Source organism: Balaenoptera borealis (assembly GCF_965194805.1).
Source record: "Balaenoptera borealis genome assembly, chromosome: 16".
Taxonomy (NCBI): Eukaryota; Metazoa; Chordata; class Mammalia; order Artiodactyla; family Balaenopteridae; genus Balaenoptera; species Balaenoptera borealis.
This window is the reverse complement of record NC_138872.1, coordinates 40,123,880-40,141,464: the sequence shown is the minus strand read 5'-3', so window position 1 is coordinate 40,141,464 and position 17,585 is coordinate 40,123,880. Positions and strand designations below refer to the sequence as shown.

General features: G+C 37.7%; 2 long non-coding RNA genes across 2 annotated transcripts in view; one reads left to right on the top strand and one right to left on the bottom strand.

Moving 5' to 3' along the window:
• The window catches only part of LOC309612918, a 98,555-nt gene that overhangs the window by 21,094 nt on the left and 59,876 nt on the right, over positions 1-17,585 (bottom strand). The window lies entirely within an intron of this gene.
• LOC309612917 lies at positions 1,714-16,448 on the top strand. The gene is made up of 3 exons (XR_014235408.1): positions 1,714-11,215; positions 11,249-13,919; positions 13,980-16,448. It is a non-coding gene; the product is annotated as an uncharacterized lncRNA (long non-coding RNA).

Genomic DNA, 17,585 nt, shown 5'->3' with positions numbered 1-17,585 from the left:
TTTATTTTTGTGTATGGTATTAGGGAGTGTTCTAATTTCATTCTTTTACATGTAGCTGTCCAGTTTTCCCAGCACCACTTATTGAAGAGACTGACTGTCTTTTCTCCATTGTATATCCTTGCCTCTTTTGTCATAGATTAGTTGACCATAGGTGTGTGGGTTTACCTCTGGGCTTTCTATCTTGTTCCATTGATCTATATTCCTGTTTTTGTGCCAGTACCATATTGTCTTGATTACTGTAGCTTTGTAGTATATTCTGATGTCTGGGTGTCTGATTCTTCCAGCTCCGTTTTTTTCCCCACAAGACTGCTTTGGGTATTCGGGGTCTTTTGTGTCTCCATACAAATTTTAAGATTTTTTGTTCTAGTTCTGTAAAAAATGCCATTGGTAATTTGATAGGGATTGTATTGAATCTGTACATTGCTTTGGGTAGTATAGTCATTTTCACACTATTGATTCTTCCAATCCAAGAACATGGTATATTTCTCCATCTGTTTGTATCATCTTTAATTTGTTTCATCAGTGTCTTATAGTTTTCTGCATACAGGTCTTTTGTCTCCCTAGGTAAGTTTATACTTAGGTATTTTATTCTTTTTGTTGCAATGGTAAGTGGAAGTGTTTCCTTAATTTCTCTTTCAGATTTTTCATCATTAGTGTATAGGAATGCAAGAGATTTCTGTGCATTAATTTTGTATCCTGCAACTTTACCAAATTCATTGCTTAGCTCTAGTAGTTTTCTGGTGGCATCTTTAGGATTCTCTATGTATAGTATCATGTCATCTGCAAAACAGTGACAGTTTTACTTCTTCTTTTCCAATTTGTATTCCTTTTATTTCTTTTTCTTCTCTGATTGTCGTGGCTAGGACTTCCAAAACTATGTTGAATAATAGTGGTGAGTGTGGACATCTTTGTCTTGTTCCTGATCTTAGAGGAAATGCTTTCAGTTTTTCACCACTGAGAATTATGTTTGCTGTGGGTTTGTTGTATATGGCCTTTATTATGTTGAGGTTGGTTCCCTCTATGCCCACTTTCTGGAGAGTTTTTATCATAAATGGGTGTTGAATTTTGTCAAAAGCTTTTTCTGCATCTATTGAGATGGTCATATGGTTTTTCTTCTTCAATTTGTTAATATCGTGTATCACATTGACTGACTTGCGTATATTGAAGAATCCTTGCATCCCTGGGATAAATCCCACTTGATCATGGTGCATGATCCTTTTAATGTGTTGTTGGATTCTATTTGCTAGTATTTTCTTGAGGATTTTTGCATCTATATTCATCAGTGATATTGGTCTGTAATTTTCTTTTATTGTAGTATCTTTGTCTGGTTTTGGTATCAGGGTGATGGTGGCCTCATCGAATGAGTTTGGGAGTGTTCCTTCCTCCACAATTTTTTGAAAGAGTTTGAGAAGGATGGGTGTTAGTTCTCCTCTAAATGTTTTATAGAATTCACCTGTGAAGCCATCTGGTCCTGGACTTTTGTTTGTTGGAAGATTTTTAATCACAGCTTCAATTTCATTAGTTGTGATTGGTCTGTTCATATTCTTTATTTCTTCCTGGTTCAGTCTTGGAAGGTTATACCTCTCTAAGAATTTGTCCATTTCTTCCAAATTGTCCATTTTATTGGCATAGAGTTACTTGTAGTAGTGTCTTAGGATGCTTTGTATTTCTGCATTGTCTGTTGTAACTTCTCTTTTTTCATTTCTAATTTTATTGATTTGAGTCCTCTCTCTCTTTTTCTTTATGAGTCTGGCTAATGGATTATCAATTTTATCTTCTTGAAGAACCAACTTTTAATCTTATTGAACTATCCTATTGTTTTCTTTGTTTCTATTTCATTTATTTCTGCTCTGATCTTTATGATTTCTTTCCTTCTTCTAACTTTGGGTTTTGTTTGTTCTTCTTTCTCTAGTTCCTTTAGGTGTAAGGTTAGATTGTTTATTTGAGATTTTTCTTGTTTCTTTAGGTAGGCTTGTATAGCTATAAACTTCCCTCTTAGAACTGCTTTTGCTGCATCCCATAGGTTTTGGATCATCGTGTTTTCATTGTCATTTGCCTCTAGGTATTTTTTGATTTCCTCTTTGATTTCTTCAGTGATCTCTTGGTTATTTAGTAACGTATTGTTTAGCTTCCATGTGTTTGTGATTTTTACATTTTTTCCCCTGTAATTCATTTCTAATCTCATAGTGTTGTGGTCAGAAAAGATGCCTGATATGATTTCAATTTTCTTAAATTTACTGAGGCTTGATTTGTGACCCAAGATGTGATCTGTCCTGGAGAATGTTCCGTGTGCACTTGAGAAGAAAGTGTAATCTGCTGTTTTCGGATGGAATGTCCTATAAATATCAATTAAATCTATCTGGTCTATTGTGTCATTTAAAACTTCTGCTTCCTTATTTACTTTCATTTTGGATGATCTGTCCATTGGTGTAAGTGAGGCGTTAAAGTCCCCCACTAGGATTGTATTACTGTCGATTTCCTCTTTTATAGCTGTTAGCAGTTGCCTTATGTGTTGATGTGCTCCTATATTGGGTGCATATATATTTATAATTGTTATATCTTCTTCTTGGATTGCTCCCTTGATCATTATGTAGTGTCCTTCCTTGTCTGTTGTAACATTCTTTATTTTAAAGTCTAATTTTTCTGATATGAGAATTGCTACTCAAGCTTTCTTTTGATTTCCAATTGCATGGAATATCTTTTTCCATCCCCTCACTTTCAGTCTGTATGTGTCCCTAGGTCTGAAGTGTGTCTCTTGTAGACAGCATATATATGTGTCTTGTTTTTTTATCCATTCAGCAGGCCTGTGTCTTTTGGTTGGAGCAGTTAATCCATTCACCTTTAAGGTAATTATTAATAGGTATGTTCCTATGACCATTTTCTTTATTGTTTTGGGTTTGTTTTTGTAGGTCCTTTTCTAGCCCTCTGCCTTTTCCTCTTGTCTATGTTTCTGTAAATGTGGTTTTTGTTCCACAGGCTGCAGGATAGTAGTTCTTCTTGCTTCTGCTGTCTGCCCTCTGGTGGATGTGGCTATCTAAGAGGCTTGTGCAAGTTTTCTGATCGGAGGGACTGGTGGTGGGTAGAACTGAGTGTTGCTCTGGTGGGTGGAGCTCAGTAAAACTTTAATCCTCTTGATTGCTGATGGGTGGGGCTGGGTTCCCTCCTTGTTAGTTGTTTGGCCCGAGGCAACCCAACACTAGAGCCTATCTGGGCTCTTTGGTGGGGCTACTGGCAGACTCTGGGAGGGCTCACGCCAAGGAGTACTTCCCAGAACTTCTGCTGCCAGTTTCCTTGTCCCCACAGTGAGCCAGAGCCACCCCCCGCCTCTGCAGGAGACCCTCCAACACTAGCAGGGAGGTCTGGTTCAGTCTCTATGGGGTCACTGCTCCTTCCCCTGGGTCCTGATGCATACACTATTTTGTATGTCCCCTCCAAGAGTGGGGTCTCTGTTTCCCCCAGTTCTGTCGAAGTCCTGCAATCAAATCCCAGGAGCCTTCAAAATCTGATTCTCTAGGAATTCCTCCTCCCGTTGCCAGACCCCCAGGTTGGGAAGCCTGACGTGGGGCTCAGAACCTTCACTCCAGTGGGTGGACTTCTGTAGTATAAGTGTTCTCTAGTCTGTGAGTCACCCACCCAGCAGTTATGGGATTTGGTTTTACTGTGATTGCACCCCTCCTACCGTCTCATTGTGGCTTCTCATTTGGCTTTGGATGTGGGGTATATTTTTTGGTGAGTTCCAGTGTCCTCCTGTCGATGATTGTCCAGCAGCTAGTTGTGATTCTGGTGTTCTTGCAAGGGGGAGTGAGAGCGCTTCCTTCTAATCCGCCATCTTGGTTTTGAGTATTTTAAATAAGGTAAGATATTCGAAGAACTGAACACAGGAGGATCTTCTAGGTGAAGGAGGCAACAGGTGTAAAGCATAAAAGTCCATGGTTCTCCCAGCAGGAGAGTATAGGTTCCAAATTAACAGAGAAGTAAGGTTGAGAATATCTTGGGGAAGGACTAAAAATATACCTGGAGAGGTTAAACCAGGCCCCGCTGGAGTTCACTGAAGGACTTCAATCAACAACTTTTTGTATGACACTGGCCTCAGGCTGGGGAGAAGGTTGGGAGAAAACCCCGTTCTTGGAAACTGGAGGCCTGGGTTTAGTTCTAGCTCTACCACTAGTTAGCTGCAGGTCTCAGAACAGTTATCTAACCTTCCTGGGCATTGTCACCAGGTGAGTTCCCCAAAGTTTAATTTGAGAAACAGTAAGCTCCAGATTGACAGATCTGGTTTTCCTAATGGTGCCTCCATCAGACTGCTGCCAAAGTTTAGGAAACAAAGAATGTTTGATCATCTGGAACTTGGGGCAATTTCCTAACACCTGCAGGACTTGGTGCTTTGGAACATCCTTGATGGTACGTAGCAAAACATATGATGTATATAGATAATTCAAATCCAATCCAAAGTGGTGCCTGGCAAAATGTTCTAGAGCCTTCATGTGTCTTTCTGCAATGTGACAGACATTCTCATAAAATTCCTGCAGCATGTTTCTTGGACAGTTATTGATGTATGATGTACATAGAGAAAAGTGCTCCAATCTGAAGGGTCCTACTCTCCTAGTCTTCACAAACTGAACACATCTGACTAATTGGTTTCCAAATCAAGAAATAGAACATAAACAGGGCCACAGCACCTTGTTTTCTTCCTATTCCAGTCATTTCTTCGCCCAAGGATAGCCACTGTTTCTAATGGCATAGAGTGGTTTTAAAATGTCAAAAAAAAACCTTGATGAAAAATAGAGATTGCCAGGTCCTAATTTAGAGATCTTGACATGTCATTCAGAAATTTAGACATATGTATATGTATAACTGGTTCACTTTGTTATAAAGCAGAAACTAACACACCATTGTAAAGCAATTATACTCCAGTAAAGATGTTTGAAAAAAAAAGAAAGAAATCTAATCCTTTGCTTGTGCCTGGATGAATAGGTACTACCCTTTTGGAAAAGAGTTTGGTACAGTGTCTCAAGATCTCTTAACACATTTATTCTATTCCCTTCTTGGAAATTTATCCAAGGAAAATCTGCTTAAAAAAGGATGACTTCATATTTATGAATATTTTCACTTCACAGTTATCTGTAATTATTAAACCAGAAAAGTAGCTCAGACATTCAACAATGGGTGAATCATTAATGAGTTCACAGATACAAACCATGAAACATTAAGCAGCTGTTAACAGGGAAGACAGGGAAAGTATTTATCTTCTAATGTATACTAAAATATTGAAAGTGCAAAATTACACTATGCTAAACCATATCTTTGTAAAACTGAAATGCATATGGACAAGAACTGGAAAATATTTATGGAGAGATGTTGGTTGTTTTCTATATCTGTTATGTTGTAAAATTGTTATTGTAATAAAAGTCTGATGGGGTAAATTAGAACATGTAAGCTTTTCTACTTAAAAGGAACATTTTATAATAGTACTCCTTTATAGTACTCCTTTAAAGTATAAAGGAACAAGAAATTACAAATCTATCTTTTTAAGTCTAAAAGTCCACTGACAGCTATGAGAATGGCAAAAATGCTAAAGTACAGCGACCTCCAATGTTGGCAATGATTCAAGCAAATAGGTACTTTCATACATTGATGTCGAGTGTAAAATTGCTGCTACCTTTGGAAAATAAACAAGCATTAACTGGTAAAATAAAAATGCTTGTGCAATTTGATCCCAAATCTTGCTTGTAGCAATCTATCCTTTGTAAATAAAAGTACCAGGACTCAAAGACATATGTATCACATCTATCAAGTTGTTCACAGCATTGTTTGTAATAGAAAAACAAACAGCCACAAACAAACAAAAAACCCAGGACACAACCTGAATGTCCATTATCTGTGCAATGATTGGGCAAATTGTGATACACCCATAGAATGAACAATTTTGCAACTATGATAAGGAAGGACTTAGATCTCTAAGACTGACTTGGAGGAACACTCATGAATGATTGCTAAGTGAGAAAAAGAGATTGAGACTAATATGAATAATATTGGTTTTGTAAAAACATTACAAAATACCATACACACTTGTGGGGCATAGAGAAATATACAAAATTATTCTCTGGTTTACCTGGGAAAATGGGATGAATATTAACTTTTTCTTAATGTATCATCAATGAGTAACTAGGTTACTGAGTAGGTGTTACTGGGTAATTTCTGAAAAGAAATTTAATAGAAAACATTTTTAAATCAATGATTTTCCCAAAGCACTTATACTTGAATACTGATCAAGAATTTCTCTGACATAACAAACTGTTAAGTATACAATTATTACTAATGAAGCTATTTCATCTAATACCAAATGGCATATAAGAATCTACAAATGACTCCTCTTGTGCAGTTTCATGAAGAATCCAAACACTTCTAGAGCAAATGTAAAGCTAATTATGGATATTCATTTTATACAATGCTCATTTTTGGTGCTTATAAGGACGATTTTTTGTTTGATTTTTTTAAAATGGACTTATAGCATCCTTAACATTTTCACTAAATATTTTCCTAAATATTGTTCAAGAGCACAGCGTGGGATAAAGTGAGAGTGAGAAGCCTCTCTTGATTTCTGACATTTCCCAATATCTGAGTCTCACTTTCAGCTAGAAAATGCTGTCCCTCCCTCCTTTGTTTCCTTAGAATGGGGTGGGGCAGAAACTTGAACCAGCATCCAGATGTGGCCGCTGGCATTCTCCAATTCTCAACCCTGTTCACATCCTCCAAAGTGGCTTAACTGGAGAGGCAGGACTCCCGCCCACCAGCTTTGTCCCTAGCAACCACCTGCTTCATGGTAACAGGTGGGATAAAAGCTCTTCATTCATCAGTAAGTACAGTGTTGGAGCCCTAAAGAGAACAGAGGAAACACTTCTTGGATGCATTACAATTGGGTGTGTGGCTCCCAGGGTCTATCACAGGCAATGTCCTAAGAGTCACATGTTCCTCTTGCCAAAAGATTGTCTGACCACGGGCCTCATGCCATTAGCCAAAGGCACTGACAGAGCATTGTTGATGCACCAGAGACATTGTTACCTATGGGCACAAACTTGGTTAATTTTTTCTTAACCTACATTTCTTTTCCAATGTTTACTATTCAGGTGAAAAACTGCTGTGTGATTTCTGCCTCTTTCTCTTCCAAATGATAGGGTACAAACTCAGTTGTACATTACACTGAGTTATGAAATACCATAATTACAGCAAAAGAGGAGTTATTGCCTTGAATCTCAGGGAACATTTGACCTAAACCTCTCCCTCCTGTCCCACCAAATATTCCATACAGACTTAGTTCCCAAATTTTGTCAACTATTTTGGAATTCAGCATTACAGTATTTTAGGCTGTGGGATGGAGTCACCCTAAAAGGGCCCTTACTTAATTCTTTTTCTTTTTTTAATTGTGGTAAGAACAGATAACATGAGATCTACTCTTTAAACACATTTTTAAGTGTACAGTACAGTAGTGTTAACTATAAACACAATGTTGTACAACAGGTCTCTAGAACTTATTCATCTTGCATGACTGAAACTTTATACCCTTTTAACAGCATCTCCCCCATTTCCTACCTCCCCCCACCCCTGGCAACCACCATTCTATTTTCTGTTTCTTTACCGCCTTAGATTCCTCATATAAGTGGAAGCATGCAGTATTTGTTCTTCTGAGATTGGCTTATTTCACCTAGCATCCTGTTCTCAAGATTCATCTGTGTTGTTGCTTATGGCAGGGTATCCTTTTTCTGGATGAATAATACTCCACTGTATGTATATTCCTCATTTTCTTTATCCATTCATCCATTGATGGACATTTGGGTTGTTTTCACATCTCAGCTCTTGTAAATAATGCCACAACAAACAGGGGGATGCATAAACCTCTTCAAGATCCTGATTTTAATTCTTTTGGATAAATTCCAAGAAATGAGATTGTGTAAAAAGATTTCAATTTTCCCATATCCTTGCCAACACTTAGTATTATTCTTTTTTTGATGATGGCCATTCTAAGACGTGTGCTCATCTTGAGTACTGTAACCTCTTACTGTAATCTAGACCTTTCATAAAGGTATTTTGGTTCATATAGCATTGTGAAATCTGTTTCTATGAGGAATCAAGGACTGGGACTATTCTGCCTTCTTACTGATGTCACTCACATAGATATTTCTAGGGACCATTTAACTTTTTTTTAATACTTTTTTTTTTTTAAGATTGATTGATTGATTGATTGATTGATTGTTATGTTGGTTCTTCATTTCTGTGCGAGGGCTTTCTCTAGTTGCGGCGAGCGAGGGCCACTCTTCATCACGGTGCGCGGGCCTCTTACTATCGTGGCCTCTCTTGTTGCAGAGCACAGGCTCCAGACGCGCAGGCTCAGTAGTTGTGGCTCACGGGCCTAGTTGCTCCGCGGCATGTGGGATCTTCCCAGACCAGGGCTTGAACCCGTGTTCCCTGCATTAGCAGGCAGACTCTCAACCACTGCGCCACCAGGGAAGCCCGACCATTTAACTTTTAAATGATAATTTCTTTTTTTTTAAATGAGGCTAATTGTAATGAAATAGAAATAGAAATATATCTGTATCATGATTTTCTACTTTATGTGATAATATCTTACAACAATCCTATGAGGGAGAGAAAGGCAGTTATTTTATTTTTATTTTATGAATTGGAAGATTTCAGCCAGAGAGGTTGAGCTAATTGCCCAAGATCACACCGTGTGAATGATGTATGCACACAGTTTTATCTGAAATATGAGAAAGTCTCCCCTATTCAATAGCATATGGGGAAATGTATGACACTTCTGAACACTAATCAGTTGTTAATTCTCTCTATATACCTAAGGCCCAGAATCTCCCAGTTTAGTAACTCCATCAGTGTCTTGAATTGGAGCAAGAAGGAATGTCATTCTACACCAACCCTCCCTCCCCGCCCCACCCCGCCCCACCCTGCCCCATTTCATGTTCAAATGTATTGTTGTTTGCAGTGTCTTTTGTGTTGGAAACTGCCCGAATAAACACACTCACCAAAGGAAAAAATATAAATGGGAATATCTATGTGACATTTCTTCACTCAAACATATATACACTTATAGTCACATAAAAGCTGATCCTAATAGGGCGGTTGTGAAGGCAATTTTTAAGTGGAATGTTTAAAGGGCAGTCTTGATAGTAACAGACAGAATAAATTATGCAGGTTTTTTGGTGATGGCTCAATGCAGCAGAAATGCTGTACCTTCTTTCTGGAACCCATTGACATTGCTCTATTCAAAGAAAGTATTGTTCTCATTTATACTGGCTCTTCTTTTTGAGGAAATTCACATGGCAATACACAGAGAAGATGCAGGAGGAGTCACAAGCAGACTAGAAGGATGGAAATGATATTTTATAATTTATCAAGCTAGAGAATTCCTCAAATACATTTTATTAAAGAAGGAAAGAGCACAGATTTTTCTTACTTAACCTGTAGTTTAGAGGCTGCAGCAGCACAGGACTAAATAATGTTCATGACAATAGTCATCAAACACCTTTTTTCTGGCTCCACCTCCCAGTGTCCCTACAAGAATAACAACTTCTTTCAAATGCCTCCTGAATCTTTTTTGAATATCCTTGCAGGTTTCTCACATGCATTCTGCAAATAAATCTTCTTGTTTTGAAGAAGGAGGTGTGTGAGGACAGAGATCCCCATTTCCTCCCCCAATGCCTCGACTCCTTATGCTAATCAATCCCCACGTGTCCTGGGCATTGCCACTCTCCAGTGCCTGGTTATGTCCTTATAGAGGCAGCTGATCTGTGCCATCAAGGATGCCAACATTTATACTGAGAGCACCAGTTCTTGGTCTTACAGACACCGATACTGTTGGGTAATTGTTCTCTCAATCTCATGGAGAAAACACTGAACTGACTTTATCTTTTCACTCATTCTTCTTTGAGAGTCTCTATCTACGTTGGGCCTCCAGCATACTCAGAGGTTACACTGAAATGCCACCACCATACTGCCTCTGTGTGATACTGTGATACTGCTCCGTTAATCTTGAACCAAAGACGTGGTTTAGACCTTCTCAGATTTCCATTAGAATTTATCTTTGTGATCCCATCTTAAAAGCCCTTGGAACATGTCCAGATACACTGAAGTCCTTAGAATATATATAGTTTAAACTCAAATTGGGCCCCTTCTACATGAACTAGATTCTGAGTCATTGGAAGCACTCCAGTTCCAAAGGCAACCTTCTTGAGGCCATAAATAATCTAAAGGAAAAGTTTCCCAGGTGGAAGCCCTATCCCCCTGAATTAATAGTGAGTAGGCTTTGGAGGCGTAAACAATGGTGAGTTAGTCTTTTCATGATCTCATTCTTCTTGAAGGGTAAACTGGGTCTGCCCAGAGGCCAAGGATCTGGTGGAGGAATCAGTGATGGCTTGGGGTCCACAGTGGCTTGGAATGCCTCTTCTAGTCCTTTCTAGAACAAGCGTGGGAGGTTTTCATCATAACCTTCAGTGTCCTATGTTCTTATTGTAGATTTGCTGCCTTGGCAGGGAGGTGATATAGAAATGGATTTGCTTTTATTTTTTCCCCCTTAACCTCCTGGTTTGCCCAAGGAGGCTTGATTTCATTTGTAATTTGGTATCTGTTTAGGCAGGAATGCCCTTAGATTTCACTTACAGAGTAGAGTGGATGAGAGAAAGATGTGAGTCTGGAGCATCTGCTCCCACCCAGGGCAGAAATGACTTTTTGATGTCTAGAGGCTGGAGAGCCTAATGGGGTTCACCTTGTACCTTTTAAATATCATACCACCCCAAAGCCTGGCTTTTTCTGAAGAATCCTCTGTTAAATGCTCAACTGTTCCATCAGGTCATGTCTCTCAACCCAAGTGGCGTTGCTAGATAAGCTTGGAAATATTTCTTTGAAGTTCTCAGATTTTTTTTTTTTTAATTTTTATTGGAGTATAGTTGATTTACAATGTTGTGTAAGTTTCGGGTGTACAGCAAAGTGAATCAGTTATACATATATCCACTTTTTTTTTTTTTAGTTTCTTTTCCCATATAGGCCATTACAGAGTATTGTGAAGTTCTCAGATCTTAATATTTAAAAACATTCCCCACACTTACTTCCCTTCATACTCACTGAGTTTGTATCCATTGGGCCTCTTACCACTAGCACCTTCCTAAATGATGTCAGACATGTGCCAGCTCATTTCAGTCCTGAAATGGTGTTCTGATCACCATTGTTCTGAACACCATAGGTGTTCTGATCACCATTGCCCCAACTGTCTTTATCCTAGGTGTGGCATGCAGCTGTGAGTGTTCTTGGGCAATCATTTGACGTCTCTGGGCTGATTCATCTTTTTCTGACCTACTGAACTGAAACCTAGGGAAGGCACACAGCAGATATCCAACAAAGTTGTGCTCACCAAATGAATGAGCCTCAGTTTATTCATCTGTGAAGCAAGGAGGCTGGTGTAGGCCTCTTATAGGCTCTTGTTTAGCCCAAACATTTGATGATTCTTTAAATCTTTATTGTTGTAGCTGCCTAGGATACTGGGCCATGTGTGGTATAAACAGGATAGACATGACACACCCTGCAATTAACTTCTACTTTAAGCAGGGAACATTGATATGCACATATAGCTAATGTCACAGAATGAAGACACATTCATTATACACAAAATGAGCTTCAGGATAAAAAGTTTTCTTTTTAAAAGTATACAAATATTTTCAGAACATTCTTTAAGTAAATTAATGAAAAGATAATGCATTTTTAAAAAGTCCTTTTCTTTTTTTTTAGAGAAAATAAAGCAGTTTCTTTATTTTAACTGAATATTTACTATTTTTTCCCATATGGTTAAAAACCAAAAGTGGTAGAGAAGACTGATGGAGATTTATTCAAGTATGTGGCATAAATATTGATATGTCCATTTTTTTTTTTTCTTATACAGCGGGTTTTCATTAGTTATCCATTTTATACATGTTAGTGTATATATGTCAATCCCAATCTCCCAATTCATCACACCACCCCACCTGCCCCCTCCATTTTCCACTCTTGGTGTCCATACGTTTGTTCTCTACATCTGTATCTCAATTTCTGCCCTGCAAACCGGTTCATCTGTACCATTTTTCTAGGTTCCACATATATGCGTTAATATACGATATTTGTTTTTCTCTTTCTGACTTCACTCCGTATGACAGTCTCTAGATCCACCCACGTCTCTACAGATGACCCAATTTTTTAAAGTCTTGAATCACTTTCAAGGTGAGTTGGTTGCTGTCTTGGTATTTATAAGCTTTTGATGAGAAAAAAATATACAGTTGTGTTAGGAAGATGGTTCTAATTTGAAATTCTTATACCTAATGTGGGACAAGATACATAGACCAATATGGGCTTGGATTCTGGATCTGATCTACTCCTTACTCAACTCTGAGCTCTCAGCCATTCAGAGACTCAATTTCTCCATCTGTATAATGTACCGCAAATATACTATTTCTCCTATGCTTCCAGAATTTTGGACACTCCGTGGTATATTTATTATATTTTTTCCAACTAACTATTAGACACATTGTTTTAAATGCAATGCTTATTATTTGAAAAAGAAACTGGCATGCTGTTTTAAATATGTTTATTCTATGGTTTCTGCCTTTTTAAGTATCCTATAGTTGCAAGGGATTTCCATTTATGGAAGTGAAATGCATATTAATGGGAAGTAAAATATTGTCCTTACAGAGAGGGCACAGACCCCCCCAAATTGACCCAGAAACACTCTCAGGAACTACAAGCATTTAATCTTCCATAAAGTAGACAACAGGTTATTGAGGATAAAGTGAAAAGGACCAAAGGTAAATACGGTTAATAATGATGGGCGTGGAAGCAAGATGCTTATACTGACACTGAGAGCTCAGAACTACCATCGACCACGGCCAGGCTGAGAAGCTCCCGATGTAGCGGGGATGGAGCTCTTTGCCTGTGGAAACCCCATGGGGCTGCCAGGCTTGTGCTGCCTTTGTCCACATGTGATTGAGGAGTCTCCTGATAGACAGTGAGAAATGGCATCATCTGGACACAGAACTGTGTCCTCAAAGTCCCTAACATCATCAAGTTACCAGTTAGCAGGTTGGTTTTCCTTCTACTGGGATGACCTATTATGAGCATCCAGCAGCATAGAAACAGAGCCATCCACCTGTCCCATCTCCTACCTATTTACATGGGTCAGTTCTGGGTGATGCAACCTTTCCAGTTAGACTGCAGTAAGGGATCCTAATGTTGATGTCGTAGAATTGCCCCCCTTTTGCAGTTGGGGGAACTGGGGCCTAGAGCAGCTGAGTGACTTGCACAGGAAGAACACATCTGGCTAATGGCAGAACTGGGGTTAAAGCCCATCTCCTCTGACCCTAAATCCAGAGCTCTTTTCACAAGATTATGCCTATCCTATACAGAATATAAATCTAAAAGACGAATGGTTTATATATCCATCCATATTCTTAAAAGGAAGTATAAATTTTGTGTATCTAGTGGCAATAACTTTGGGAGAAGTCACTCTATGGATGGGTCTACTGCTGAATGGATGCTTCCCTGACGTTCAAGGAGAGGTCCAGTGCCACAAATAACAAAAACAAGAGGCTGCTCCATGAGAGCTCAGCTGTGAATATGTGCTGGCTTTGGCATGAATTCAAGAGCCAGTGAGAGTCAGAGTCACTCATTAGGGCTGGTGGGCAAGGCCATTGCAGCTGAGATAAGATTTATCCTAATGAAACCTTCTGGGGAGTGCCTCATGCCATTTACTGTATTGTTCATGTTTTTTGACTTGGGCAATCCTACAAACTATGCTACTTCCTTTGCTGTGATGTAGACAGGTGGATACCACACAACCAGGAAAAAAAAGAAAAGAGAGAGAGAGAGAAAGAAAGAAAGAAAGAAAGTAAGTAAGAAAGAAAGAAAGAAAGAAAGAAAGAAAGAAAGAAAGAAAGAAAGAAAGAAAGAAGAAAGAAAAGAAAAGAAAATGAGGTCAGAAGCTTAGTACTTTCAGGAAGAAGAAGACTGGCTCTCTTTTAAACTTCTTTTATACTATTTTTTTCCTTTGGCTATGGCATTCTGAATCATGTAGCCAAGAATTCCATCCCCTGATGTATATATGATTCTAATAGTTATACCTCATAAAAGCACTTTTGTATGGATAAATAAAGGTCTATTTCTCTTCTGTTCTGTTTCTCTTCTTGTAGCCACTAGCCACAAGTGGCTATTTAAATTTGAAACAATTAAAAGGAAATGAAAATAAAAATTCACTCCTTTACTCACATTAATGGCATTTCATGTGCCCAAAAAACACATGTATCAAGTGGCTTCCATATTGGCCAGTGGAGATATGGAATATTTCCATTATCACAGAGCATTCTGTTGGGACATTCTGGTCTATTTGATAAAGATCTATTAAATAATAGTGAAAGTTGTGAATTAAGTAAAATACCTAGGATCATCTAGGAGATAAGTGACAGTGCTAGAATTGCAACCCATTTCCACCAGGTCAATGGCTTCTTCTTCCACATCCATTCCTCAGCATGAATTCTAAGAAGCATATTTCCCTCCTCACCTCTTTCTTAGTCATCAATAATCCTTAATATGTTCTCTATCATCGAGGAATCTATGGATATCTCTTACCCTTTGTCTATAATCTCACTCCCTTTTCTCTTCATTGTTTTAGGGTAATGCAATCACACACATACACACAAATTGACCCCGGAGGATACAGAGATAATTCACGGCACAGAGGAGGACTTCGAGAAACGTACAAATTTAAGATGTTGTATCTATAAAACAAGAACAGGATGCTCCAAAAAGGAAAAAAGTGTATAAAATAATCCTTTTAATTTAAAAAAGGGGAAAAATGAAAAAAATATCAAAATGTGGAGCAACAAGAAGAGAATATGGAATATTTTAGAGAAATAGTAAAAGAGGTCGAATGGCCAGCAAGTAGTAGTGCCTGAAAGATAGAACAGAGGGAATAGAGGGGTCTAAATGGTCTAAGAAGCAACATGAGGATTTTTTCTGAGCTGAAGGGGAACCAAATTCTTTAAACAGAAAAGACTCACATTTAGATCCTGATTATGAAAAATCAGAATAAGGATAAAAAGAGCAAAATATATTTTGGCAATAGAATTTTCATCAGAAACATCAGATACTAGAACAATAATGGAACAAGGCCTTCATATTTCTGAAGAAAAATCATTTTCTTTCCTCCCTTTCTTTTCTTTCCTTCTCTCCTTTCTCCATCCACCAGTCCATCCACTCATCCATTCATCCATGTTAACCCATCTTTCCTGAATTTTCCATTACACATATAGTCCACATATTTCCTAAGCCATCTCCTTATAGCAGTTGACATGTGCATTTTAAACAGATCTGTCAAGTTTTCCCTCTTAAACCTGAACAATATTAACTCTTCTAGTATGGTATTTGCTGGTATGTTTTCATACCATATGGGGAGTTTTTCCCTTTTGAATTGTTTTTACCAATATGAATACTCACAATACACATTATTCTAAAAGTTTCTTTTTCTCATTTAACATACAAATAGTACACAATGTCAAAACGGATCTAATTAGCAGTAATATTTCCTTGTAGATATTTACCACGATTTATTCAACCATTTGCCCATTGAGTCATTCCATTTATTTCCAGTAACCATGTGCTAGTCTCTTAGAGTAGTGGAAGCCAAGAGCATTAACAAGTATTCAGAGTGGGGAGCTGGGGAGACCCAAATTATCCTGGTATATTTCAAGAATTTGCATTCTGTTTCACTCTCACAAGTCTCACCTTTCTACATGGTATCTGCACAGAATTTTGGTATTTCTATACAGAAGTATTATCTGCTTACCACTGGAAAATACACTTCCAGGTAACAGCTTAGCTTTCCTCCTAAAAAGAGGTACATGAGTTATACACAGTACAAGGCTATATTTTCCTTCTCAAATGGATTTTGTATTGCCCTTAACTCACTTTTACTCCCTAAGCAAGTCACAAGAATAACAGATTCTACAGATTTCTATCTTGCTTTTGAACAGTAAATATAATTTTTGACTTCCAAAACAGGTAACCTTAAGTATACACTTCTTAGAGCTTATCTGGGGGAAAGATAATGAATCGTAATTTAATTTTGCTTCCTAAACTAATTACATAAAGCTATAACGACATCTTTTTTACATGAGCTCTATCTGCCCTACAGATAGAAGGACAGATTTCTGTAAACACTATATTACTTCTCAGTGTGAGAACAAATCAGTTTTGTCCCTAAAGCAACTTTTATGAACCATGAATTTAATTGAAACAATATTCTCTAAAAAGAGTTTACAATGAATACTTTTGAAAATATGACATTTGAGCATAATACTGGCTTTTTCTACAGCAGGCCTTTAGTCCTTTTAATTAAAGATTTCTTTAAACAAACCACTGCTTTATCTTTTCCCACTGACTTCAGAATTTTGGGCCACAATTTAGCATTTGATATATAGGCTATTACTAAAGTATTAATTTTATAACATTCACTATCTCTTACATAAATAATTACATTAATTTAAAAAATCTGAGTATATTATTTTATCTTTACTGTAAGTTTTTATTGGTTTTATTGCTCACTCTTAGGTGTTTTTCAACCATTATTTCTGCCATTTTATTTTGATTCATTCCTCAGATAAAGTATTTGAGTGTTTTGATTTGTTAGGTGTTTTTCTCAGGGAGGTTGAGTGGAGGCTACATTATCAATGCCCTAATGTTTTTAACTGAGATGTAATTAACATAAAATAAAGTGCAGAGTTGTCACATGTTCAGATGATGAGTTTTGGACAATTGTATAATATGTGTAACCACCACCAAAAATAAGATGCAGAACGTTTACACCATCTGAGAAGTTCCCTCATGTACCTTTCCATCCCATTCTCCATCCCTCTCTTTCTTTTCCTCCCTTAACATCCATTATTTTTTAATTTCTATTTCCATAGATTAACTTTCCCTGAATTTGGATTTCACATAAATGGAATCACATGGCCCAGACTCTTATCTGGCTTCCTTAACATTAAACTTTTGCGATTCAACCATGTTATTGTGTATGTCAGTAGTTCATTCCTTTCAATTGTTAAATAGCATTCCATTATATGAATACACTGCAATTCGTTCACCTAATTTTTTGTTGATGGACAATATTTTGAGTAAGGCTGCTGGAAATATTCTTATATAAGTCTTTTAGTGGACATATGTTTTCATTTCTCTTGGGTAAGTACTTAAGAGTGAACTTGCTGGGCCATAAGGTAGAATTAAACTTTATAAGAAATTTGCCAACCAGCTCTGAAAAATGATTGTTCCACTTTATACTCCAACCAACAGTGTGCTTTATACTCCAACCAAGATTCCAGGTGCTGCACATCCTTGTCAATACTTTCTCTTATAATGCATCCCATGATAATTGTAATGGTTTCCTGGTTGTTCTACCTTTTATTTTTACTTTTTCAGTTTCTCTCACTCTAATGGATCCTACATGCTTCTCCAAGGCTCACTCCCCTCAGGCTCAACTCCAGTGAAATAATACTCAGCTCAAATTC